Source organism: Salvelinus namaycush, chromosome 6, assembly GCF_016432855.1.
Source record: "Salvelinus namaycush isolate Seneca chromosome 6, SaNama_1.0, whole genome shotgun sequence".
NCBI classification, from domain to species: domain Eukaryota; kingdom Metazoa; phylum Chordata; class Actinopteri; order Salmoniformes; family Salmonidae; genus Salvelinus; species Salvelinus namaycush.
The window spans coordinates 2,021,451-2,046,365 of NC_052312.1; the positions used below are offsets into that span (position 1 = coordinate 2,021,451).

The following is a 24,915-nucleotide window of genomic DNA, read 5'->3' on the forward strand; positions in this document are numbered from 1 at the left end:
TGTCTGGTCTTGGTCTTGACTCGGTCTCGCCCCCTGTTTGGTCTTGGTCTTGACTCGGTCTCGCCCCCTGTCTGGTCTTGGTCTTGACTCGGTCTCTCCCCCTGTTTGGTCTCGGTCTTGACTCGGTCTCGCCCCCTGTCTGGTCTTGACTCGGTCTCGCCCCCTGTCTGGTCTTGACTCGGTCTCGCCCCCTGTCTGGTCTTGTTCCTGACTCGGTCTCGCCCCCTGTCTGGTCTTGGTCTTGACTCGGTCTCGCCCCCTGTCTGGTCTCGGTCTTGACTCGGTCTCGCCCCCTGTCTGGTCTCGGTCTTGATTCGGTCTCGCCCCCTGTCTGGTCTTGACTCGGTCTCTCCCCCTGTCTGGTCTTGGTCTTGACTCGGTCTCTCCCCCTGTCTGGTCTTGTTCTTGACTCGGTCTCGCCCCCTGTCTGGTCTCGGTCTTGACTCGGTCTCGCCCCCTGTCTGGTCTCGGTCTTGATTCGGTCTCGCCCCCTGTCTGGTCTTGACTCGGTCTCTCCCCCTGTCTGGTCTTGTTCTTGACTCGGTCTCTCCCCCTGTCTGGTCTCGGTCTTGATTCGGTCTCGCCCCCTGTCTGGTCTTGACTCGGTCTCTCCCCCTGTCTGGTCTTGGTCTTGACTCGGTCTCTCCCCCTGTCTGGTCTTGTTCTTGACTCGGTCTCTCCCCCTGTTTGGTCTCGGTCTTGACTCGGTCTCGCCCCCTGTCTGGTCTTGATTCGGTCTCGCCCCCTGTCTGGTCTTGTTCTTGACTCAGACTTGATTTGCTCCGGTCTTGAACACAACACTGGTACACACACACACACACACACACACACACACAGTAAGTAGTATTTAGTAGTATGTAAGTAGTAAGTAGTATTTAGTAGTATGTAAGTAGTAAGTAGTATTTAGTAGTATGTAAGTAGTAAGTAGTATTTAGTAGTATGTAAGTAGTAAGTAGTATGACAGTCTCATTGGAACTAAGGCTCATGAACAACAATTTATTCAGCCTTATACAACCTGTAAACAACCTGACCATGACAACATAAAATACCTCGTAATGTCCTCTTTGCACCCAGATTCCCCCGCGGGGCACTCACTTCCTGCCAATAACGACTAGGCACTCACTTCCTGCCAATAACGACTAGTTTACCGTTTTCATCTCCCCACGGTTCTAGCTAAATTCTTACTTATTAAGAAATTGCTCTTTGCTAATAAAGTAATTTTTGTTTATTTTTACCATTTCAATTAAGAAACAATTAAAGGTACAGTAAGTAAGGTACTTAATTGTTACCCAGAAATGATTTGATATTGAGATCAAAACGACTGCATTGGACCTTTAAAACATAGCCCCTAGAGATGATTCTTCATTCTGTTTGAGTCATTGCCTTTGATGTTTCATATCTAAGAAAAAAATGCATGACATCAATTGAGAGACTGGCTTACTGGGCTATGACCTGGGAGGAAAAAATTAATGAAATATATTTTAGTGCCTTTTACCAGATAGGTTTGGAACTCCCTTTCTTATTGGTCTATTAACTAATTTATGTTACCAGGCAGGCCAAAACTCCATCCCACCAAAACAGCCTGAAATTTCAGCCTGAAACTCCACTGGGCCTTTAATTACTGACTGCTAGCTGGAGGGAGATGACACTGACATACATGGCTTCCACCTGTATTCAGGATACCTACCATACATCCTGTATTCAGGGTACCTACCATACATCCTGTATTCAGGGTACCTACCATACATCCTGTATTCAGGGTACCTACCATACATCCTGTATTCAGGGTACCTACCATACATCCTGTATTCAGGGTACCTACCATACATTCTGTATTCAGGGTACCTACCATACATCCTGTATTCAGGGTACCTACCATACATCCTGTATTCAGGGTACCTACCATACATCCTGTATTCAGGGTACCTACCATACTCTACCTGTATTCAGGGTACCTACCATACATCCTGTATTCAGGGTACCTACCATACATCCTGTATTCAGTGTACCTACCATACATCCTGTATTCAGGGTACCTACCATACATCCTGTATTCAGGGTACCTACCATACATCCTGTATTCAGGGTACCTACCATACATCCTGTATTCAGGGTACCTACCATACATCCTGTATTCAGGGTACCTACCATACATCCTGTATTCAGTGTACCTACCATACATCCTGTATTCAGTGTACCTACCATACATCCTGTATTCAGGGTACCTGCCATACTCTACCTGCATTCAGTGTACCTACCATACTCTACCTGTATTCGGGGTACCTACCATACTCTACCTGCATTCAGTGTACCTACCATACTCTACCTGTATTCAGTGTACCTACCATACTCTACCTGTATTCAGTGTACCTACCATACTCTACCTGTATTCAGTGTACCTACCATACTCTACCTGTATTCAGTGTACCTACCATACTCTACCTGTATTCGGGGTACCTACCATACTCTACCTGTATTCAGGGTACCTGCCACACTCTACCTGTATTCAGTGTACCTACCATACTCTACCTGTATTCAGTGTACCTACCATACTCTACCTGTATTCAGTGTACCTACCATACTCTACCTGTATTCAGTGTACCTACCATACTCTACCTGTATTCAGTGTACCTACCATACTCTACCTGTATTCAGTGTACCTACCATACTCTACCTGTATTCAGTGTACCTACCATACTCTACCTGTATTCGGGGTACCTACCATACTCTACCTGTATTCAGTGTACCTACCATACTCTACCTGTATTCAGTGTACCTACCATACTCTTTCTGCATTCAGTGTACCTACCATACTCTACCTGCATTCAGTGCACCTACCATACTCTACCTGCATTCAGGGTACCTACCATACTCTACCTGCATTCAGTGTACCTACCATACTCGACCTGCATTCAGTGTACCTACCATACTCTACCTACATTCAGTGTACCTACCATACTCTACCTGTATTCGGTGTACCTGCCGTACTCTTCCTGTATTCGGGGTACCTGCCGTACTCTTCCTGTATTCGGGGTACCTGCCGTACTCTTCCTGTATTCGGGGTACCTGCCGTACTCTTCCTGTATTCGGGGTACCTGCCGTACTCTTCCATCATTACAGATAGCATTTTGTACTGTAGTAATGTCACACTTGATATTGCACAAGATTTAGATAACGTTTGCTGTGTAACAGCCTACTACTGACGTAGATAGTTATAACCTCTAGATAGTCAACATGGTGAAGGTATCCAGTCATAACCTCTAGATAGTTATACAGTCAACATGGTGAAGGTATCCAGTCATAACCTCTAGATAGTTATACAGTCAACATGTTGAAGGTATCCAGTCATAACCTCTAGATAGTCAACATGTTGAAGGTATCCAGTCATAACCTCTAGATAGTTATACAGTCAACATGTTGAAGGTATCCAGTCATAACCTCTAGATAGTTATACAGTCAACATGTTGAAGGTATCCAGTCATAACCTCTAGATAGTCAACATGTTGAAGGTATCCAGTCATAACCTCTAGATAGTTATACAGTCAACATGTTGAAGGTATCCAGTCATAACCTCTAGATAGTTATACAGTCAACATGTTGAAGGTATCCAGTCATAACCTCTAGATAGTTATACAGTCAACATGTTGAAGGTATCCAGTCATAACCTCTAGATAGTCAACATGTTGAAGGTATCCAGTCATAACCTCTAGATAGTCAACATGTTGAAGGTATCCAGTCATAACCTCTAGATAGTCAACATGTTGAAGGTATCCAGTCATAACCTCTAGATAGTCAACATGTTGAAGGTATCCAGTCATAACCTCTAGATAGTTATACAGTCAACATGTTGAAGGTATCCAGTCATAACCTCTAGATAGTTATACAGTCAACATGGTGAAGGTATCCAGTCATAACCTCTAGATAGTCAACATGTTGAAGGTATCCAGTCATAACCTCTAGATAGTCAACATGTTGAAGGTATCCAGTCATAACCTCTAGATAGTTGTACAGTCAACATGTTGAAGGTATCCAGTCATAACCTCTAGATAGTTATACAGTCAACATGGTGAAGGTATCCAGTCATAACCTCTAGATAGTCAACATGTTGAAGGTATCCAGTCATAACCTCTAGATAGTTGTACAGTCAACATGTTGAAGGTATCCAGTCATAACCTCTAGATAGTTATACAGTCAACATGTTGAAGGTATCCAGTCATAACCTCTAGATAGTTATACAGTCAACATGGTGAAGGTATCCAGTCATAACCTCTAGTCAACATGTTGAAGGTATCCAGTCATAACCTCTAGATAGTCAACATGTTGAAGGTATCCAGTCATAACCTCTAGATAGTCAACATGTTGAAGGTATCCAGTCATAACCTCTAGATAGTCAACATGTTGAAGGTATCCAGTCATAACCTCTAGATAGTTGGACAGTCAACATGTTGAAGGTATCCAGTCATAACCTCTAGATAGTTATACAGTCAACATGGTGAAGGTATCCAGTCATAACCTCTAGATAGTCAACATGTTGAAGGTATCCAGTCATAACCTCTAGATAGTCAACATGTTGAAGGTATCCAGTCATAACCTCTAGATAGTTATACAGTCAACATGTTGAAGGTATCCAGTCATAACCTCTAGATAGTTATACAGTCAACATGTTGAAGGTATCCAGTCATAACCTCTAGATAGTTATACAGTCAACATGTTGAAGGTATCCAGTCATAACCTCTAGATAGTCAACATGTTGAAGGTATCCAGTCATAACCTCTAGATAGTCAACATGTTGAAGGTATCCAGTCATAACCTCTAGATAGTCAACATGTTGAAGGTATCCAGTCATAACCTCTAGATAGTTATACAGTCAACATGTTGAAGGTATCCAGTCATAACCTCTAGATAGTCAACATGTTGAAGATATCCAGTCATAACCTCTAGATAGTTATACTGTCAACATGTTGAAGGTATCCAGTCATAACCTCTAGATAGTTGGACAGTCAACATGTTGAAGGTATCCAGTCATAACCTCTAGATAGTTATACAGTCAACATGTTGAAGGTATCCAGTCATAACCTCTAGATAGTTATACAGTCAACATGTTGAAGGTATCCAGTCATAACCTCTAGATAGTTAAACAGTCAACATGTTGAAGGTATCCAGTCATAACCTCTAGATAGTCAACATGTTGAAGGTATCCAGTCATAACCTCTAGATAGTTGGACAGTCAACATGTTGAAGGTATCCAGTCATAACCTCTAGATAGTTGGACAGTCAACATGTTGAAGGTATCCAGTCATAACCTCTAGATAGTCAACATGTTGAAGGTATCCAGTCATAACCTCTAGATAGTCAACATGTTGAAGGTATCCAGTCATAACCTCTAGATAGTTATACAGTCAACATGGTGAAGGTATCCAGTCATAACCTCTAGATAGTTGGACAGTCAACATGTTGAAGGTATCCAGTCATAACCTCTAGATAGTTATACAGTCAACATGGTGAAGGTATCCAGTCATAACCTCTAGATAGTCAACATGTTGAAGGTATCCAGTCATAACCTCTAGATAGTTATACAGTCAACATGTTGAAGGTATCCAGTCATAACCTCTAGATAGTTATACAGTCAACATGTTGAAGGTATCCAGTCATAAACTCTAGATAGTTATACAGTCAACATGTTGAAGGTATCCAGTCATAACCTCTAGATGGTTGGACAGTCAACATGTTGAAGGTATCCAATCATAACCTCTAGATAGTTATACAGTCAACATGTTGAAGGTATCCAGTCATAACCTCGAGATAGTTATACAGTCAACATGTTGAAGGTATCCAGTCATAACCTCTAGATAGTTAAACAGTCAACATGTTGAAGGTATCCAGTCATAACCTCTAGATAGTCAACATGTTGAAGGTATCCAATCATAACCTCTAGATAGTCAACATGTTGAAGGTCTCCAGTTACATTCCATGTGGTCAGTGGATCCCTTTGCACTACTGATGATTATTTAGAATTCTATTTTTGTCAGCGTTTACAACAATAGTTACAATGTAACACATTGCAGGGACAGGGCAGTGGGTTTAAAGGCTGTAGAAGAAATGACTCAACTCTAAACAGGACAGCTGCATCACTGCATGGAATAGTCAACAGTAACCGATCCGATTGTGGTACATGCTCATCTGTTGGTAGACAAGCACAACTCTGTTATACAAAGAAGCCACAAAACCACACTCACTGCTCGTGTCTGTGTGTGTGTGTGTGTGTGTGTGTGTGTGTGTGTGTGTGTGTGTGTGTGTGTGTGTGTGTGTGTGTGTGTGTGTGTGTGTGTGTGTGTGTGTTCGGCGCCAGTCATACAGTCACCAGACCCCCCCCCCCCCTCCATTCCCAAAGGCTCGGACAGGAAGAAACATGTTCCAGAGACCCCCAAAGGAAAAAGGGAGAGATGGGAAGGGGTGAGGCGCAGATAGGGGGGGGGTTAAGACTTACTGTTGATTGGTGCTAGTTCTATTGTGCCGTTCCCCCTAACCCTGCTCCCAGCTCTAGAAACACACAGGCTGTTTCAGAGGAGGCGAAGACAAAGAAAAACTGACCGTAAATAAGATCCCCCCCCCCTCCCCCCTTTATCTGTCTATCTTTCTTTCCTTTTGGGGATTCTGATTCCTCAAGGGGGCAGCGAGGAAGGGAGTGTACAAGGGAGGGGTTTTAGGGACATAAGTGCCCTTCTATCAAACGGAGCTGAAGTCATTTATACGGTCAGGCTGCCCCAGCGGATATTAACCCCTTGATCAAAGAACAACATCCCTGCATCTCGCACTGATTGGGATCAGAGTCAATGGTTGTTTCCTGATTATTTGGGCTATTTATTGAAACTGCACTCATCTACTGTACAAAGACATGAACACATCTAAAGAAACTCCCTAAAGAGGAGGACCTACAGGAAGTCGAGAGCTTGGGACTATCTGCAAAAAAGAGATCATTGGCTGAGATCATTGGCTTTAAAGTTCCTGAACCCTCATTGGTTTGAATGGTGTCAGCAATTTGAACTTAATATTACTTTGAACTTTAACAATATGAATTGAGGTATTTATAGTACTATAGGTAGAGAACATTGAACAGAACAAGGCTATGCCAATAACTAAATTTTGAGCAAAAAAAATCCAGATAGAACATTGTATAAGTCAGTCCCGAGCTCTCGATGTGTACGTGATTGCATACAAACATACTTATATGCACGCCTCTGCAGGCACACACACACTCTCTCACTCACGCACACAAACACACACATTTCCCACTTTCCACACTACCCCCAACACCCACCACCCCACCACACTAATCCTCACCCTCCCAACACATTCCCACAATCCCCACAATTGGCATCTAAACGTGTAAAAGGCATCCTGAGACAGGATCCCATAAGATCCAGTAAGCTTTGTCCCCATTATAATACATAACGCCATCTTTTTCCTGTGACGTTTGGGAAAAGAATAATGAAGTTAAGTTCAAAGGGCTTTGTTTATCCTTGCCCTTTTCAGCTGTGTTTTTTTCTGCAGCTGTGCCAACTCACGGTGGTAGACTAGTACTGACCTCATGCCTTTCTCCAGCATCGCCAAGCTAAATGAATTGGTCATAAACGGTAGGTATGTCATATTTTAAGACTGTAAGTATGTACATAAGATCAAGAGTGCCCATCTATTTAAATCAGTCCTTTCCAGTCAACTACTGTACGTTAAAGGCTATACTTGTAACATTTCCACCTGCAATGTGGGGTGGCAGGTAGCCTAGTGGTTAGAGCGTTGGGCCAGGAACCAAAAAAGTGGGTGGATCAAATCCCCGAGCTGTCAAGGTACAAATCTGTTGTTCTGAACAAAGCAGTGAAACCACTGTTCCCTGGTAGTCTGTCTTTGTAAATAAGAATTTGTTCTTAACTGACTTGCCTCGTTAAATATATTATACCTCTGTCCATAACATATCAGTAGTAATACAGGAATAAAAAGTGTGAAATGGCAAAAGTAGCTTTCTTACCACGGCTCGTCAAACCAGCCTGTTCTGCTATGAACATCTTCCTGTTCTACAATTGGTTGTCATTCGCAATGTTGACAACATTTGTAAAAAATATTAACAGCACAAAACTGCTAAAGTTATTTTTGGGGATTATGATAAGCGAGGTAAGAAAGCAATAAGCCATTCCAAGCATTTCGAAGCGGTCTCCTTCAGAAACCCGGATGAAAATCTAAATCATCGTGACATGATTAGCCTCGCTACTGTTATAGCCTCGCTACTGTTATAGCCTCGCTACTGTTATAGCCTCGCTACTGATATAGCCTCGCTACTGTATATAGCCTCGCTACTGTTATAGCCTCGCTACTGTATATAGCCTCGCTACTGTTATAGCCTCGCTACTGTATACAGCCTCGCTACTGTTATAGCCTCGCTACTGGTATAGCCTCGCTACTGTATATAGCCTCGCTACTGTTATAGCCTCTCTACTGATATAGCCTCGCTACTGTATATAGCCTCGCTACTGTTATAGCCTCGCTACTGTATATAGCCTCGCTACTGTTATAGCCTCTCTACTGATATAGCCTCGCTACTGTATATAGCCTCGCTACTGTTATAGCCTCTCTACTGATATAGCCTCGCTACTGTATATAGCCTCGCTACTGTTATAGCCTCTCTACTGTATATAGCCTCGCTACTGTATATAGCCTCGCTACTGTTATAGCCTCTCTACTGATATAGCCTCGCTACTGTATATAGCCTCGCTACTGTATATAGCCTCGCTACTGTTATAGCCTCGCTACTGTTATAGCCTCGCTACTGTTATAGCCTCGCTACTGATATAGCCTCGCTACTGTATATAGCCTCGCTACTGTTATAGCCTCGCTACTGTATATAGCCTCGCTACTGTTATAGCCTCGCTACTGTATACAGCCTCGCTACTGTTATAGCCTCGCTACTGTATATAGCCTCGCTACTGTTATAGCCTCGCTACTGTATACAGCCTCGCTACTGTTATAGCCTCGCTACTGGTATAGCCTCGCTACTGTATATAGCCTCGCTACTGTTATAGCCTCTCTACTGATATAGCCTCGCTACTGTATATAGCCTCGCTACTGTTATAGCCTCGCTACTGTATATAGCCTCTCTACTGATATAGCCTCTCTACTGATATAGCCTCTCTACTGATATAGCCTCGCTACTGTATATAGCCTCGCTACTGTATATAGCCTCGCTACTGTTATAGCCTCTCTACTGATATAGCCTCGCTACTGTATATAGCCTCGCTACTGTTATAGCCTCTCTACTGTATATAGCCTCGCTACTGTTATAGCCTCGCTACTGTTATAGCCTCGCTATTGTTATAGCCTCGCTACTGATATAGCCTCGCTACTGTATATAGCCTCGCTACTGTTATAGCCTCGCTACTGTATATAGCCTCGCTACTGTTATAGCCTCGCTACTGTATACAGCCTCGCTACTGTTATAGCCTCGCTACTGGTATAGCCTCGCTACTGTATATAGCCTCGCTACTGTTATAGCCTCTCTACTGATATAGCCTCGCTACTGTATATAGCCTCGCTACTGTTATAGCCTCGCTACTGTATATAGCCTCGCTACTGTTATAGCCTCGCTACTGGTATAGCCTCGCTACTGTATATAGCCTCGCTACTGTTATAGCCTCTCTACTGATATAGCCTCGCTACTGTATATAGCCTCGCTACTGTTATAGCCTCGCTACTGGTATAGCCTCGCTACTGTATATAGCCTCGCTACTGTTATAGCCTCTCTACTGATATAGCCTCGCTCCTGGTATAGCCTCGCTACTGTATATAGCCTCGCTACTGTATATAGCTTCGCTACTGTTATAGCCTCACTACTGTTATAGCCTCTCTACTGTTATAGCCTCACTACTGTATATAGCCTCGCTACTGTTATAGCCTCGCTACTGATATAGCCTCGCTACTGTTATAGCCTCGCTACTGTATATAGCCTCGCTACTGTTATAGCCTCGCTACTGTATATAGCCTCGCTACTGTTATAGCCTCTCTACTGTTATAGCCTCGCTACTGTTATAGCCTCGCTACTGTATATAGCCTCGCTACTGTATATAGCCTCTCTACTGTATATAGCCTCTCTACTGTATATAGCCTCGCTACTGTATATAGCCTCGCTATTGTTATAGCCTCGCTACTGATATAGCTTCGCTCCTGGTATAGCCTCGCTACTGTATATAGCCTCGCTACTGTTATAGCCTCGCTATTGTTATAGCCTCGCTATTGTTATAGCCTCGCTACTGGTATAGCCTCGCTACTGGTATAGCCTCGCTACTGTATATAGCCTCTCTACTGTTATAGCCTCTCTACTGTTATAGCCTCTCTACTGTTATAGCCTCACTCCTGGTATAGCCTCTCTACTGTATACAGCCTCGCTACTGTTATAGCCTCTCTACTGTATATAGCCTCGCTACTGTATATAGCCTCGCTACTGTATATAGCCTCGCTCCTGGTATAGCCTCGCTACTGTTATAGCCTCGCTACTGTATATAGCCTCGCTACTGTATATAGCCTCGCTACTGTTATAGCCTTGCTATTGTTATAGCCTCACTACTGTATATAGCCTCACTACTGGTATAGCCTCGCTACTGTTATAGCCTCTCTACTGTATATAGCCTCGCTACTGTATATAGCCTCACTACTGGTATAGCCTCGCTACTGTATATAGCCTCGCTACTGTATATAGCCTCGCTACTGTATATAGCCTCGCTACTGTTATAGCCTCGCTACTGTTATAGCCTCTCTACTGTATATAGCCTCGCTACTGTATATAGCCTCGCTACTGTTATAGCCTCTCTACTGTAATAGCCTCGCTACTGTATATAGCCTCGCTACTGTATATAGCCTCGCTACTGTATATAGCCTCGCTACTGTGTATAGCCTCGCTACTGGTATAGCCTCACCTACTGGTATAGCCTCGCTACTGGTATAGCCTTGCTACTGTATACAGCCTCGCTACTGTATATAGCCTCGCTACTGTATATAGCCTCGCTACTGTATATAGCCTCGCTACTGTATATAGCCTCGCTACGGTATATAGCCTCGCTACTGTATATAGCCTCGCTACTGTATATAGCCTCACTACTGTATATAGCCTCGCTGCTGTATATAGCCTCACTACTGTATATAGCCTCGCTACATTGAAGATTTCTCCCTACTAGATGGTAATAGGTGTTCACGTTGTCCCTAGTGGACAGTATTGAAGACATCTCCCTATTAGATGGTAATAGGTGCTCACTTTGCCCCTAGTGGACAGTATTTGGGACATCTCCCTACTAGATGGTAATAGGTGCTCACTTTGCCCCTAGTGGACAGTATTGAAGACATCTCCCTACTAGATGGTAATAGGTGTTCACGTTGTCCCTAGTGGACAGTATTGGAGACATCTCCCTACTAGATGGTAATAGGTGTTCACGTTGTCCCTAGTGGACAGTATTGAAGACATCTCCCTACTAGATGGTAATAGGTGTTCACGTTGCCCCTAGTGGACAGTATTGAAGACATCTCCCTACTAGATGGTAATAGGTGCTCACGTTGCCCCTAGTGGACGGTATTGAAGACATCTCCCTACTAGATGGTAATAGGTGCTCACTTTGCCCCTAGTGGACAGTATTGGAGACATCTCCCTATTAGATGGTAATAGGTGCTCACTTTGCCCCTAGTGGACAGTATTTGGGACATCTCCCTACTAGATGGTAATAGGTGCTCACTTTGCCCCTAGTGGACAGTATTGGAGACATCTCCCTATTAGATGGTAATAGGTGCTCACTTTGCCCCTAGTGGACAGTATTTGGGACATCTCCCTACTAGATGGTAGTAGGTGCTCACTTTGCCCCTAGTGGACATTATTGGAGACATCTCCCTACTAGATGGTAATAGGTGCTCACTTTGCCCCTAGTGGACAGTATTGGAGACATCTCCCTATTAGATGGTAATAGGTGCTCACTTTGCCCCTAGTGGACAGTATTTGGGACATCTCCCTACTAGATGGTAATAGGTGCTCACTTTGCCCCTAGTGGACAGTATTGGAGACATCTCCCTACTAGATGGTAATAGGTGCTCACTTTGCCCCTAGTGGACTGTATTGAAGACATCTCCCTACTAGATGGTAATAGGTGCTCACTTTGCCCCTAGTGGACTGTATTGAAGACATCTCCCTACTAGATGGTAATAGGTGCTCACTTTGCCCCTAGTGGACTGTATTGAATTGCATGCACAAGACATCTCCCGAATAAAAACATTTAATACTGCAGTGGATTTGGTGTGACCTGTGTGGACGGAGAGGCCCAATCATACTCTATCAATGCTGTGCAATTGTCCAAACAATGGATGTGCTCTCTTAAGAGTTGCACGGTCATTACAGGCTTGTCGTCCACTCGTGGTCGTCCTAACATTTGCCACATGGTGGCTTAAAGTTACGGCCAGGGGGGTTTAAGCGGTTGGCAACCAGAACGTGTAAGTTTCCATGGGAGACTGCGTGTCTGGGTGGTAAACAGCTGAAACGTGACACTGGGCAGAGTGCTTCACGCAGGAAAAGGCCTTCAGTCACAGCTGGTAACGAGGTGTATTAATCACCTGGCATCCTGCCTGTCACTGCGGCAGACATTTTGAAAACTCCCAGCTTTAACTGCGATGTATGTATGTAAGTTAAGTTTTGATGTTTGATTATTTTTTTTAAGAGCTTTTGGTTCCGAACATTTTAATGTGTTGAAGCGTTTGTTTATTCTCCTCTTCCTCCTCCTCCTCCTCCTCCTCCTCCTCTTCCGTCTGAAGTTATTTTTCAGCTGCCTTCATGTCAAAGCAATTTCAGTTTCTTTTTCTCCTGTCCACAAGCACATGGTTATGCGCACAGACAACCTAATACTGAACACAAATGCTTAGTGAACTGCAGGGAAAGGTAATCCCGATTTTCCATCTGACAAGACATCATGGGGGAGTGTTTGTGTGTGTTTGTGTGTGTGTGTGTTTGCACAGGTGCGTGCGTACGTGTGTGTGTGTGTGTGTGTGTGTGTGTGTGTGTGTGTGTGTGTGTGTGTGTGTGTGTGTGTGTGTGTGTGTGTGTGTGTGTGTGTGTGTGTGTGTGTGTGTGTGTGTGTGTGTGTGTGTGTGAGCCTTGCTGCCTGCCCTGGGGGACTTATTGGCCAATAGCCCGACAAACCCAGTTCCTGTTGAACTTCTGACTAACTCCCACCAGAGAGGGACTGACCCCCAGCTGAGACCCCTTTAATGAGGAAGTAGGACTTTATTCATCCCCCTTATAACAACACTGTCACACATTCAGTCTCACTCACATCCACACACAAAGACATGCACCTACATACAGTCCACATGCACGTGCGCTGCCTCTCATCTCCACACACACACACACACACACACACACACACACACACACACACACACACACACACACACACACACACACACACACACACACACACACACACACGCACACACACGCACGCACACACACACACACACACACACGCACACACACACACACACACACACACACACACACACACACACGCACACAGTATACGAAGGAGTGTGTTCTGTTCAGGATACATGTCAACAGCTGTGGTCATCACCTCCCCGTCCTACTAGCTGGTCTGGTATGTGAGAAACATGGCTAGAGCCTAAAGGCTTTTCAGTGGATTATGGGACTTCGGCTTCCCCTTTTCATGTTACTGTAAAACAGGTATCAGACTTTGGCTTCCTCTTTTAATGTTACTGTAAAACAGGTATCAGACTTTGTCTTCCTCTTTTCGTGTTACTGTAAAACAGGTATCAGACTTTGGCTTCCTCTTTTCATGTTACTGTAAAACAGATATCAGACTTTGGCTTCCTCTTTTAATGTTACTGTAAAACAGGTATCAGACTTTGGCTTCCTCTTTTCATGTTACTGTAAAACAGATAGCAGACTTTGGCTTCCTCTTTTAATGTTACTGTAACACAGGTATTAGACTTACAACCACAGGAGATTATTCAGAGGTGGAATAGGGGTGTAATGCATGGATATGCAGTATTCCCATTCCAATGTACGCCCATCCCTAATGAATAGGGATCATTTCCTGACAAGATGATGAGAGTCACACCTATTTCTCTACTGGTGTTCTTGTGATTTTTGGCTGCACCTTGTCTCATGTTAGTTGAAATATTGTCTACTGCGTTCCTCAAAAAGAACCCAACATATTGCCTGAAGCAGGTCCTATACATTTGAAGTAATACTGTAAATTATCTTTTATAGTGCTTTTCTGAAACTCAAACACTCAAAGAATGTGTTCATTTTGATTCTCTTCCAGTCCATTTAGGGCCAGTAGATTCTTTTCCAGTCCATTTAGGGCCAGAAGATTCTCTTCTAGTCCATTTGGGGCCAGAAGATTCTCTTCCAGTCCATTTAGGGCCAGTAGATTCTCTTCCAGTCCATTTGGGGCCAGTAGATTCTCTTCCAGTCCATTTAGGGCCAGTAGATTCTCTTCCAGTCCATTTAGGGCCAGTAGATTCTCTTCCAGTCCATTTAGGGCCATTATATTCTCTTCCAGTCCATTTGGGGCCAGTAGATTCTCTTCCAGTCCATTTGGGGCCAGTAGATTCTCTTCCAGTCCATTTGGGGCCAGTAGATTCTCTTCCAGTCCATTTGGGGCCAGTAGATTCTCTTCCAGTCCATTTAGGGCCAGTAGATTCTCTTCCAGTCCATTTGGGGCCAGTAGATTCTCTTCCAGTCCATTTGGGGACAGTAGATTCTCTTCCAGTCCATTTAGGGCCAGTAGATTCTCTTCCAGTCCATTTAGGGCCATTATATTCTCTTCCAGTCCATTTGGGGCCAGTAGATTATCTTCCAGTCCATTTGGGGCCAGTAGATTCTCTTCCAGTCCATTTAGGGCCAGTATATTCTCTTCCAGTCCATTTGGGGCCAGTAGATTCTCTTCCAGTCCATTTAGGGCCAGTAGATTCTCTTCCAGTCCATTTAGGGCCAGTAGATTCTCTTCCAGTCCATTTAGGGCCAGTAGATTCTCTTTCAGTCCATTTAGGCAATGTAGATTCTCTTCCAGTCCATTTGGGGCCAGTAGATTCTCTTCCAGTCCATTTAGGGCCAGTAGATTCTCTTCCAGTCCATTTGGGGCCAGTAGATTCTCTTCCAGTCCATTTAGGGCCAGTAGATTCTCTTCCAGTCCATTTGGGGCCAGTAGATTCTCTTCCAGTCCATTTGGGGCCAGTAGATTCTCTTCCAGTCCATTTAGGGCCAGTAGATTCTCTTCCAGTCCATTTAGGGCCAGTAGATTCTCTTCCAGTCCATTTAGGGCCAGTAGATTCTCTTCCAGTCCATTTTGGGCCAGTAGATTATCTTTCAGTCCATTTAGGGCCAGTAGATTCTCTTCCAGTCCATTTAGGGCCAGTAGATTCTCTTCCAGTCCATTTAGGGCCAGTAGATTTTCATATTTATTTTTTTTACCATCAAGAGTTGCCTATGTAAGTAAATCATTGATTACATTGTCAGATAGGAGATTGCCAGTGGGAAAATCTCTGAGAAACCAAGGCCTCTCAATCTGAAGTCATGATTGTTTGGCTATCCCACATTACATACACCTGTGTCAGGTTAAGTCAGGGAACACATTAACCCAAAATCAATAAACCTTTCGGTAATCCACGAAGATGTGTTCAATGATAAACCCGCCATCTTTAACCTTTGTGCTTCAGCCAGAAAGAATACGAATCTAAAGAATGCATGGGGTCAGTTTGTCAGAGCGTGCATCGATTGTCCTATCCCCGGTTGAACACACAACAGGCATTGCCAAGCCAGCCGTGCCTGAGCTTGTTACCTTGTGTACATATGCTTCTCAGTGGATCAAGTCAGACGGCCCCTCTCTCTTCCACGGACATCTTGTTTTTTGTAATTGTTTATTAGCTTTAGAAGGACTCCCTAAACTTCTGACATAATCATTGCCAAGTGACGTCTATTTTCTGTGGAGCATCTGCGTGCCTGTAGTGGAGGGGTCGACCTTCCATAATTGAGGGGGGGGGGGGGGGGGGGGGGGGGTCTGTTAGGAGCAGGAAGTCCGCTGTAGTGACTCCTGGGACATATTCACTGAATGCCATACAGTACCATTACAAATATGGCATGTCAGATCAGATTAGACTGACTTCGACCATTATTATTATTATTAGAGTTATTGTTATTTATTATTATTATCATTATTAGAGTTATTATCATTATTATTATTATTATTATACATTTTTATAATGCTGTGGATTATAATAACAGTAATTATTATTACCTTGGTAATGGTACATGAGTTTTTACTGATGTAGTTTCATTATTGTTCAAATCTGTTACAAGCAGATTATCAAATGTATTAAAAGTCATTATATCATTATAAACCATTATAGCGTTATAGCATTATAAAGCGCTACGTACCTTTTTAACTCCATAGCTTGTTATGTCTCCAGGTTCATGATGTGTGATGGTGGCCACGGTCGGCCTTGATGGTGTTGCTGGCGGTTCTCATGTCCAAACCAGGAGGATTCCTGACCTTGTTTACCGCACAGTGGACCGTTGGTGAGTTCACGGTCAAACGCTCAATGGACTCAAGCTCAGCGATCATGACAGGCAGGTCGAACGTGTAACACACACCTTCAGCTGCTGGTCGCCAAGCTTCAATCTGACAGAACATTTTATTTGAAAGTGTAGATTTGTGGAAGAAGCTGCGAAAACCAAGTGGAGGTTTTCAGAAAGAATATCTCACTCCCAAACAATTGTGCAGAAATGATGTTGAATGCCTGCAGCCATATTGCCACTGTGTCAGCCTTTGTGTGTGTATTTCAGTTAAGGCTTAAGATGGGGTCATTTTTGTTTTAAACCTCGAACAGGACGTTTGTGTTGAAAACGGGAGGGTGTGTGTGTGTATACGTTTGTGTGCGTGTGTGCGCACTTAGGTGCTGTGGCCATGGTAACTTATCCCTAAAATCTCTCCCTATCTCTCTATCTCTCTCTCTCCCTGTTTCTCTCTTTCGCTCTCTCTCTCTATCTATCTCTCTCTTTCTTTATCTCTCTATCGCTCTCTTTCTCCCTCTCGCTCTCTATCTCTTCTCTTCCTCTCCCCCTCCAACCTTTCTCTCTCTGGTTCTATCAGGCAACAACAGCCTCATGGGCCTCAGGACATTCCAGACCCAAGCCGCCATCACACATCAGCCCCCCCCCCCCCCCCCCCCCCCCCCCCCCCCTGCTACAACCCCCCTTTTTATACTGTTACATACTCAAGAATTACTGATACCACTTTGGTTCCAGTCCAATACATAAGACCTTATGATGCCTTATGAGAATGACATAGTCTAACATACAGGCTTATGTTCCAATATCCCTGCTAGCACACACACTACCGGTCAAACGTTTGGGGTCACTTAGAAATGTCCTTTGAACGGTAATGTATGTATGCTAGTGTGTTTATTGGAACATAACCACTAAAAACCTTCATTGACATTCATCAAACCTTTTTTTAAATTGATATGAGCCCATACACGTATGTATTACTTTAAAATACATTCAAGAGTGCAAAGTTTGGCCATATCAGTTGGGGATGAAATGTTTCTGAATTTACATCTGTGTGAGTGCAAGGCCTATGCAGGCATTTTGAAAGTCTTATGTAAAAGAGGATGACCAAAATGTTACCAGATTATATTATTATTGATTATAATTATTACCTTTCTGTATACCTTTCCTTATAATGATTATTACTACATGTTGAAGCATGACTTGCCCCCCCCCCCCCACCAAAAAAAATGAAAATGCTGTAAATCTTTAGATATTTTAAAGATAAACCAAAACGTATTTTTGTAATCAATCCATTGTTTGAAAATGTTTGATTTGTTTTCTGTGTATCAAGTGTGTGAGTAATAATGTTTGAGATCCTCAAAGTCTTTCTTACTTCTCGTATGAGTGCCAGTCACCGTGTCATGGCCGATTGCTCTGCCACACTAAAGCAGTCGCATCAGTTCGCAGGCTTATGCTTTTCTTCGTATAGTAACGATTCTGATTAGTCGTGTAGCTTTGTGTCAATCCTTAAGCTTTTTATAAGTGGAGACACTAATATAATGCCAAAACTTGTTAGTTCCTACTTGTCATAATACAAAATGTACATAATATTCTACTGCTACAATTGGCTACTCAACTCCAACCCCCGGAGAGAATTGGGCTATGGAGTTGAGCACCCCTGTTCCACACCAAATAGCAGCCATTTCATCACGGTAAATTGATACCAGGCTATAATTAAGCAATAAGGCCTGAGGGGGTGTGGTATATGGCCATTATGCGGAGTGCCTGGATACAGCCCTTAGCCGTGGTATACGGTCTGACATACCACTGCTTTCGGCCAATCAGCTTTTCAGGGCTCGAACCACCCAGTTTATAATCCAAGATAATCAATTTCAGAACCATGCCAACATTAAAATCTACAATACAGTATCTAGTCACCCTTAAGACAAATGTTTTTCTTACGTATGCAATGCAGGAACGGAAATTGTCAGTCCTGCGTACTTGCGTTGCGTTTGTAATTGCGGGACAACACTAGCTAGGATCAACATTTTGCAAAGCTGTTTTGTAGTTCTTGTGTTGCCTCGGGTCTTGGGCTTTATGGGAGACTTCCCAGGTCCAGATTAAACCTACCCCTGGATTGAAAATAGGCTTCTATTGGGGGACTCTATTGAAAATACTTTTTCATCCTGGAGTAAGACTTTTCTTGGTCTGGGATACCAGTCCTGTAAATTAATTGTAAACCAGGACTCTACAGACAATACTGACCAAAGGCGTGTTTTTGTAATGTAGCGAACTAGGCTAGTGGAATTATTCCATCTCAACAGCTTTGTAATGCTCATATCCTCTGATTTATTTTCAAGAAGTGTCCTATTTTTTTCCTGCATGCCTCTCGTTGTCACTCAAAGTAGCATCCTAGCATCCTGAAAGGAAAAGCTTTTCAAATGTTTCTGTGTCCTATCTAATTAAGTGAAGACTCAACCTCTGGTTTTGTAAAGTTTGAGTATTTTTACTTAAATCAGGGATGGGCAACTGGCGGCCGGCCCCCCTTTTGAAGGCCCTTGGATCATTACCCCCCCCCCCCCCCCCCCTCTAAACTTGTTATCATGGTCGAGCTGTAAAACAGCTAATTTTCCTCTCCGGCCCATGGCAAAATGAAGGGCAATTTTTTGGTGTGGCCCCCACCCTTAACAAAGTTGTCCATCCATGACCTAGGTGGATGATTGGAATAAAAAATAATGTTTCCTGTTTCACCGTTGTTCGCCGAGTACTTGGTTAAAGACTGCAATATAGTTGGTTATACGAGCTCTGTTCATTCTGTGAAGCTTTAGGGGTTAAAGCCTTCGTTCTGGTTGTTCTTGTACTGTAATCTCAAAAATATAAATATGCAGTCTTGTATTTTCATGTTATGTCCAATAAATGAGTCAAGGATCTCACACTGAACCAAGAGTGTAATAAAAAAAAATAATGTCTAATATGGAAGTTGGGGGGGGAAATCTATAAGGCATTTACAAATGAAACGTCGATGTGAGCATCGTAAATACATCCATGAAGTAATATTCCTTTTAACACAGACGCAATTACCCTTCCAGTTCATAAGAGTCACTGTGAGTGCCTAACATAAAATGGATTGGCTGATTGATTGAACTCTATTAGTCATGTTAAAATCATGAGTTTGTAAGTGTTTTAGTGGATGTGATGTGATATAGTGAGTCCATGGAATATTAATCTCAAAATATTAAATCCTTTATGAAATTAAATATTACCCAAGTTTTTACAATACTTTCCCGCTCTCACTACTTTAAAATATTGTAAAAAAAAAAAATCATTTTACCAGTTTGCAACGTGAATTGACAATAACGCTTAATTGCAGCCAGTTTGGCAAATGTTTTAGAACCATATTTTCTACTTGATTTAATGATTTTACTACGTTATCACACATATCGTTATACCCAGATAGATCCTGGCAAACTGGCTGCAATAGCGTTATTGTCAATTCACGTTGTAAACTGGGTAAAAGGATTTTTTTTAAATAATATTTTGTTAGCGACCCAAAAAATAGACCTATCTTAAAATGGGGGTTTTCTGGTTATCTGACCAGATAACAACTAAAATATGATGATATCGTATCTTTACCTGGTTGTAATCTGGTTATTTCCGGCCAGATAACAACAAAAAATATGATGTCTTGATGATACCGTGTCTTTACTTGGTTGTAATCTGGTTATGTGACGTCTACAACCAGGAAACAGTTTAAAACCAGATGTCTTCATTATAACGTCGCATGCCACATTTTCCCCTTTGGGATGATCAACTGTAAATCAGAGTGAGAGCAAAATATATGAAAGGAAAGTACATATTTTCACCCAGTGTCACCTTTCAAGACGCAGCTGTTATGTGAGTTGAAATAATCATTCAATAGAATGTAATTCCTTTGTTTGATGTCCTAAAGCTACTGTAGGACTAAATGGGTGTTATGTGCATGTTTGTGTATTTTTTTATTTTTTATTTTTTTTCAATGCATACTGTTGATATTCATGTTTTGCCAATGTGAGGAGAATACATATTTCAGTGAATTGCAGGGGTTGTTTGAAATTTTTATTGTTAAAACCAAAAAAGATAAGAAAAGTTATGAAAATGAATATGTAAATGAAGATGTTCAGGGCATCAGCCATTAAAGATTGATGTTGCCATTGTTGTTGCCTTGCTTTTTCTGTTGAGTGACATGCACACATGGTCATTTTATTAGTTTGATTTATTTAACCTTTATTTAACCAGGTAGGCTAGTTGAGAACAAGTTCTCATTTGCAACTGCGACCTGGCCAAGATAAAGCAAAGCAGTGCGACACAAACAACAACACAGAGTTACACATGGAGTAAACAAAACATACAGTCATTTACATACAGGATTACTACAACACATCATCAGTAGGGTAAAACTAACCTGTCTCACGACGGTCTAAACCCAGCTCACGTTCCCTATTAGTGGGTGAACAATCCAGTAGAAAAAAAAAAAATCAAAAAGTCTATATACAGTGAGTGCAAATGAGGTAAGATAAGGTGAATGCACCAATTTGTAAGTCGCTCTGGATAAGAGCGTCTGCTAAATGACTTAAATGTAAATGTAAATAAGGGAGTTAAGGCGATAAATAGGCCATAGTGGCGAAATAATTACAATATAGCAATTAAACACTGGAATGGTAGATGTGCAGAAGATGAATGTGCAAGTAGAGATACTGGGGTGCAAAGGAGCAAGATAAATAAATACAGTATGGGGATGAGGTAGTTGGATGGGTTGTTTACAGATTGGCTATGTACAGGTGCAGTGATCTGTGAGCTGCTCTGACAGCTGATGTTTAAAGCTAGTGAGGGAGATATGAGTCTCCAGCTTTAGTGATTTTTGCAGTTCGTTCCAGTCATTGGCAGCAGAGAACTGGAAGGAAAGGCGGCCAAAGGATGAATTGGCTTTGGGGGTGACCAGTGAAATATACCTGCTGGAGCACGTGCTACGAGTGGGTGCTGCTATGGTGACCAGTGAGCTGAGATAAGGCAGGGCTTTACCTAGCAGAGACTTGTAGGTGACCTGGAGCCAGTGGGTTTGGCGAAGAGAGTGAAGTGAGGGCCAGCCAACGAGAGCGTACAGGTCGCAGTGGTGGGTAGTATATGGGGCTTTGGTGACAAAATGGATGGCACTGTGATAGACTGCATCCAATTTGTTGAGTAGAGTGTTGGAGGCTATTTTGTATATGACATCGCCAAAGTCGAGGATCGGTAGGATGGTCAGTTTTACGAGGGTATGTTTGGCAGCATGAGTGAAGGATGCTTTGTTGCGAAATAGGAAGCCGATTCTAGATTTAATTTTGGATTGGAGATGCTTAATGTGAGTCTGGAAGGAGAGTTTACAGTCTAACCAGACACCTAGGTATTTGTAGTTATCCACATATTCTAAGTAATAAATGAATTAAAAAATTAAATACATTTTTTTTTACTAGGTATTTTTCTTAAAACTGCATTGTTCGTTAAGGGCTTGTAAGTAAGCTGTAAGGTTGTATTCGGCGCATGTGACAAATACAATTTGATTTGATTTGATTGTGAATGGGAATGTGTTATTGGTTCTAGTCTTTTCCATGATCATTCTTGATACTATACAAGTTGCCCATATCCACAGATTTAGGATCAGATTCCCCAACCCCCAAATCCTAACCCTAAATATTATGGGCACACCCCAGGGGTACGCGCAATGCCGTCGAGGGTACACCAAATAAAAATGTGATTCCATTTAAAAAATGTATAAAATTATTCCCTTTTTGTAATAATTTTTTTTATTCACGTTTTCAAACAGTACATTTATACTTTCCAACGGGGCTAGACATTTGGGTGAGTTTTTTTTTCTCCTCGCCTGAGTAGCCTCGTTTCACTGTCGTAAAATTAAACCATCAAGTTTTCAGCGAAATAACAACACAATGTCAAAAACAGGTAGCCTAGTCAAATAATAAACATTAACCGTTACTCTCTCACAGGAAACCTTCACTCTTGCGCTGTCACGCACGTTGTAATGATGAGACCAAGGCGCAGCGTGATATGCGTACATTCTTCTTTTAATGAAGAAAGAAACACTAAAACAAACTAACAAAACAACAAAACGAACGTGACGCTGTATAAAACGAGTGCTGACAGGCAACTAGACATAGACAAGAACCCACGAAACCAAAAGGGAAAATGGCAACCTAAATAGGATCCCCAATCAGAGACAACGATAAACAGCTGCCTCTGATTGGGAACCAATTCAGGCCACCATAGACCTACAATACATAGACTAACAAAAAACCCATAGATCTACAAAAACCCTAGACAACACAAAACACGCATACCCACCCTTGTCACACCCTGACCTGACCAAAATAATACAGAAAACATAGAATACTAAGGTCAGGGCGTGACATGCGCAGACATTTAGAAATGAAATAGGACATTTTGAAAAATAAGCCACAGGAGTTTTTTGAGCGAGAATAAAGACGACTTTCGAGTATTAAGACATGTATAAAAGCAACAGATACCATTAATAAGAAGGGGCTAGAAGAGTCTTATATGGTGAGCTACGGAGAGGCTAGGACAGGCAAGCCCCATACTATTGTGGAGGACTTAATTCTTCCTGCTGCCGCAGATATGGCTGGGACAATGCTGGGGGAAAAGGCCAAAAAATTGATACAGACAATGTCTTCATCAAACAACACTGTTTCACGATGCGTCAGTGACATGGCAGGAGATGTTCTGAAACAATTACTGCTTCGCATACAAGCCAGTGAATTCTATGCGTTAGAGCTGGATGAGCCAACAGACATGGCGGGCCTGGCACAGCTCCTGGTATATGTCCGTTATGTTTATGGGGGGACAATTAAGGAAGACATCTTCTTCTGCAAACCACAGGAAACCAGGACAACATGAGAGGATATTTTTAAAGTACTGGACAGCTTTGTGATATCAAATGGACTTTGGTGGTTAAGATGTGTTGGTATCTGTACTGATGACAGGGAGACATAGTGGAGTGGTAACGTGCGTGCAAGCAGTTGCTCCCGATGCCACTTGGGTACACTGCAGCATCCACCAAGAGGCTCTTGCTGCCAAGGGAATGCCTGACAGTTTGAAAGACGTTTTGGACACTACAGTGAAAATGGTTAACTTTGTTAAAGGAAGGTCCCTGAACTCTCGTGTATTTTCTGCATTATACAATGATACGGGCAGCGACTATGTAACGCTTTTACAACATACTGTGTGCTGGTTATCAAGGGGCAAAGTATTGACACGTTTTTTTAAAATTGAGACGAGCTTAAAGTTTTCTTTACTGACCATAATTTTCACTTGTCTGACTGCTTGCATGATGATGAGTTTCTCACACGACTGGCCTATGTCACACGACTGGCCACGACTGGCCTATCTGGGGGATGTTTTTTCTCACCTGAATGATCTGAATCTAGGATTACAGGGACTCTCTGCAACTATATTCAATGTGCGGGACAAAATTGAGGCTATGATTTAGAAGTTGGAGCTCTTTTCTGTCTGAATTAACAAGGACAACACAGGTCTTTCCATTGTATGATTTTTTGTGTGCAAATGAACTCCAGCTTACGGACAAATCACACATGAAACAAAGCAGCCGAGTGAGCTGGGTGCGCAATTATGCAGGTATCTTCCCGAAACGGACAACACAAACAACTGGATTCATTATCCCTTTCATGCCCTGCCTCCAATCCACTTACCGATATCTGAACAAGAGAGCCTCCTCGAAACTGCAACAAGCGGTTCTGTGAAAATTGAATTCAATCAGAAGCCACTGCCAGATTTCTGGATTGGGCTGCGCTCAGAGTTTCTTGCCTTGGCAAATCGCGCTGTTAAGACACTGATGCCCTTTGCAACCACGTACCTATGTGAGAGTGGATCCTCGGCCCTCACGAGCATGAAAACTAAATACAGGCACTGTGTGTGGGACATGATTTAAGACTGAGACTCTCTCCAATACAACCCAACATTGCAGAGTTATGAGCATCCTTTCAAACACACTTCTCATTAACTTGTGGTGAGTTATTCACACTTTTCGATTAACAAATAAGGTTTTATATGTAAGATGGCTAAATAAAGAGCAAAATGATTGATTATTATTATTTTATTATTTGTGCCCTGGTCCTATAAGAGCTCTTTGTCACTTCCCATGAGCCGGGTTGTGACAAAAACTCACACTCATTCTTATGTTTAATAAATGTATTGTATAGTGTGTGTGTGGCAGGCTTACAATGATGGCAAAAAACAACATTTGAGAGTGCGCTGACCCTTGTGCT

The 24,915-nt window shown here is 42.6% G+C and overlaps 1 protein-coding gene across 1 annotated transcript in view; it reads left to right on the forward strand.

Annotated features, from left to right (window-relative positions):
- Window positions 1–20,780, forward strand: part of rbpms (RNA binding protein, mRNA processing factor) — a 70,344-nt gene extending 49,564 nt beyond the window's left edge. Inside the window, exons 8-9 of the mRNA XM_038995822.1 lie at window positions 16,504–16,612; window positions 17,187–20,780. The gene's annotated coding sequence lies outside the window, so the exon portion shown is untranslated. The remainder of the gene's footprint in view (window positions 1–16,503; window positions 16,613–17,186) is intronic.
- Window positions 20,781–24,915: the final 4,135 nt, after the last annotated feature.